Below are 4,377 nucleotides of genomic sequence, written 5' to 3' on the forward strand. Positions count from 1 at the left end.
CGTCGCTGATGAGGTGGCGGCTGGAGGCCCCAGGTAACAATTGCCAGCTCGTCGTACAAGACGGAGCTCGCAAAAATGTACTTTACAGACATTAGGAAAATGCCTAAAATTATGCTCGCCTCTCACTTTACCGGGATGCCACGTAAAAGCTGACTGGTACTAATTCGTACTAGTTCGTGACTATAGCAGCCGCCACGAAAATAGCCATCTCTAGGTCATCTGACATTCCTACAGCATTTTCAGCTAGTAAAAATTCTGAAAAAAAATGAGATATTTGTCTCAACATGGAAATTACACAGCCAGCCGGTTGCAAAAAACTGTTTGGTATAATGAGGTCTCTATCAGGATGAAATTTAAAGAAACGGTAAACCTGCTTTGCGAGAAAGCAATGGTCAAACTTTCGAGCAAGTATGCTCAAATAAAAAATTAAAATCAAACACGTTCAAGCCTGTGGCGCGTACGCTTTACTGGGAACAACAGCGGACTCTGATGTTGTTCCTAGCAAGGTATACATGTCAAAGGCCTGAACGTTTTTAATTTTAATTTTAATATCTGTTCGAAACTTTGACCATTCCATGAGACTCTGATGTTGTTCCTAGCAAGGTATACGTGCCAAAAACTTGAACTTGTTTAATTTTAATTTTTGGCCTCATCATATCTGCTCGAAACTTTTGATCATTGCTTTCTCGCAATGTAATTTTACGGTTTCTCAGAAATTTCATTCTGATGAAGACATCCTTAGAGGTGTCGAAACCTAGATCAGTGTACCAAACAGTTATTTGCAACCGGTTGGCTGCGTGACTCCTATGCAGAAACGTTTGCTGAGAGACAGCCATGTTTAAGACGGTATGATACATCTGTATTTTTAGCCTAGAATATGACGGAGTATTTTCCAAAAGAAAAGTCTTCCCATCTGCTACGAAAAAAAACAATAACTAACAATACAAGAAATATTGAAGAATATCGTTTTTCAATTTAACTTGTGGAAAAATTACTATCATTTACATATTTGGATTGAAAACAATATATGAACGTTCTCAAAGTTTATAAATTCATGTGATACATATTTATCATGAAGACTTAAAAGCATCCCTAAACAAAAAATTAAAACACCGTAGAGATGTGAAACTGTTCCTACTGTGTAGCGAAAAATGTCATCGCTGATGAATTTGCGTGCTGTTGGGTCTTTTAGAAACTTCCAGGGTGAAAGCTGTTAAGAAGACTATGAAATTAACTTTGATAACATCTTGAAACATAATTACTGTCTCGTGTGAAGTATGAACGCATGTTATTTACGAAAGACACAGAGCGCCACCGCACGCGAGTACTTTTAGGCTGCCGCCTTCCTATCAGCTCCGATGGTTCGCCTTAATACAGCCGATAATATTCCCTACTTCCAGAATTTGTTTTACTTGTAGCTCTTTCTGACCCTTCATCACTGCACCCATTACCCAGATCGCCGATACACGCTAGACAAAGTACCTATAGGTACTTTCAAGCCAAAATTCTGGTCGAAGTTGAGCAAAATATGTTTGCCTGTGGTCTTCTGAAACCTAAGATTTATCAAAGTATATTACAGGACTACAGTCCTCAGAACGCAGCAAGTGAAGTTTAAACAAAACTTCGTTCTTTCTGCTGCATTGTTTCTGCATTCTAATAAAAACTTCTATCCTTCATTATACTTTCGGAATCAAAAACCAAGTGAGCGGAGAAGACAAAGGACGAAGGTCTCAGACCCAGAATAATAATTTTTTTCACGGAGACAATGCTGTAATTTTTTATCCGCCGGATACTCTCCTCTGTTATAGTACCGCAGTACAGTTCTACGCACTAATTTTGTGTCAAATTCTGTAATTTCCGTTTCCATTTATATCCCTTTCTTAGAGAGTCATAACCACATGCTAGCATCTAGATCTTCTGCCTATGTTTCTGCTCTGTTAATAAGGAATATAGTCGATCCGGGAATACGACAATGATTTGTTATCAGATTCTGAACTTGCGCAAGATTTATTTTATTCTTGTTTTCTTCACTGTTGGCAAGATCAGCAAGAAATCTTTAGTACGCTAGCTAGTTTAGATTGTTTTTGAATGTCTTTTCGTCTTTTATACACACCAACAGGAGTAGTTTTACTAATATGCCGTTACTCCTGCGCCGGCCGGAGTGGCCGAGCGGTTCTAGGCGCTTTAGTCTGGAACCGCGCGACCGCTACGGTCGCAGGTTCGAATCCTGCCTCGGGCATGGATGTATGTGATGTCCTTTGGTTAGTTAGGTTTTTCTGAGTTCTAGGCGACTGATGACCTCAGATGTTAATTCCCATAGTGCTCAGAGCCATTTGAACCTTACTCCTGCATTTCGCTAACTACCAAACAAATGTCAATGCACCAATCCATCGAAGACTGAAACCACGTGGGAACACATGATATGGCACGGAAACACAGAGCATTCAGCTAGTGCTGACCTAATGTTCTGTCAACATTGTACATCCGGCAGCAAAGCAATGAGGCGGACGAGTCACAGCGCTGCAGAGAGTGGATGTGATCTTCAGGTATCTTAATTTCGTGACGACCCTTCTGGTGGCTTTCGCCAAGGGATGTCAAGCATAAACCAGCTGATGCAGTGACTACTTGAATTGTTACTGTGATGAAGGTAGCTAGAACAACTTAGACTCTATAATTCCTGAAGTCAGAGTTCATTAATAACATCGTTCTAATAATGTTGTACTGCATAATGAATAGAATAATAGGCCGTTTATATTTCTATAGGGCAACGGCCTTGCCGCAGTGGATACATCGGTTCTCGTCAGATCACCGAAGTTAAGCGCTGTCGGGTGTGGCCGGCACTTGGATGGGTGACCATCCGGGCTGCCCTGAGCTGTTGCCATTTTTCGGGGTGCTCTCAGCCTCGTGACCGCAATTGAGGAGCTAGTCGACTGAATAGTAGCGGCTCCGGTCAAAGAAAACCATCATAACGGCCGGGAGAGCGGAGTGCTGACCAGACGCCCCTCCTATCCGCATTATCACCTGAGGACGACACGGCGGTCGGATGGTGCCGATAGGCCACTTGTGGCCTGATGACGGAGTGTTATATTCTTATAACTTCCGGTGTACCCCGTTAACGTTGTACATTTCTTGCCATTTACCATGTGGTATCTACTTTATATTTTTGCAACATGGTAATTTCGTTAAATAGAAAGGATTAATGGATTTGGTTCATAGGTGGTTACGCTACTATACGAAATGTAGATAACACATTATCCTCTATGTGATAAAAACTATACGGATATCTATCTATCGACTGGGTGTGAGCACCTTTACCCTTTATGACGAACTGTCATAATGACACTTTGAGTGAGTTGTCTGAATGTCTGTTGAGGAATGGAAACCAATTCTTCAAGAAATGCCATTCTTCCTGAAGAGCCGAAGTCGACGTTCTAACTCATCCCAAAGGTGTTCCATTGGGATCAGGTCGGCACTTTGGGCAGGACAGTCCATTTCTCGAATGTTGTTGTCCACAAACGGTTGCCTTATACCTACTGCTTTATGACAGGGTGCGTTGTCAAGCTGACACAGTTTCTCTACCAAATGCAGTACACAATTTCTTTAAAGTACACAATTCTGTAAAATGCTATAAGTACCTGACATCGTCGGCTGGAACGAGCAAAGAATTCAATATAAAGAAAGCTTCCGACATAAGGTTTTTATTGCCTTGATCGCTGGATTACTAGTTTCCACAGGACTTAGTTGCGACCTTCAGATCCACAGTGTACAGGATATGAAACCATGCTGTGCAATAGACACAGAAGCCGTTCTTTCTTTCAGCGTTGTACTCTCTTCTTCATATGAGTCCGTTACGAAGGTACCTAAACAAATGTGCATATTACCGCGCAGCATGGATTCATAATCTGTACATTGTGTATCAGAAGACAGCAGCTTATCCCTGACCGAACTAGTAATCCAGTGTACCTACACGCGATCAAGGCAATAACAATTTCATCGTATGAAGCCTTCTTTACGCTGTAAAATGTGTTAAGATCCTGCCGCATTTAGCGATTTATTAAGCGCCGAAAGGGGACCACACCCTAATCAAGGGAAACACCACTTACCGTAACACCACCTCTTCTGTGCTTCACTGATTGTAGTACATATTTTTATGTCCGTAGATTGCTCTCAGTGGTTGATGGTTCCAAAGCTAGTCTGAAAGCTAATATTTATTGCAATCTCACCCGCGAAAGGTAAAATTCGACAAAAATAAAATAGTAAGAGATATGATCGTCCGTGAACAACGTGAACATACTATATGAAGAGTTTGTCGTGGTCTGACCCGTGACATAACCACTACTGCGTAACTACTCCGTAGTACTGGGTCTCAGGGACAGT

At 41.6% G+C, this 4,377-nt stretch overlaps 1 pseudogene; it reads left to right on the top strand.

The window, feature by feature from the left end:
* Positions 1 to 2,763: 2,763 nt before the first annotated feature.
* Positions 2,764 to 2,881, top strand: LOC124617307 (annotated as a pseudogene).
* Positions 2,882 to 4,377: the final 1,496 nt, after the last annotated feature.

The sequence above is a fragment of the Schistocerca americana genome, chromosome 5, assembly GCF_021461395.2.
Source record: "Schistocerca americana isolate TAMUIC-IGC-003095 chromosome 5, iqSchAmer2.1, whole genome shotgun sequence".
NCBI lineage: Eukaryota > Metazoa > Arthropoda > Insecta > Orthoptera > Acrididae > Schistocerca > Schistocerca americana.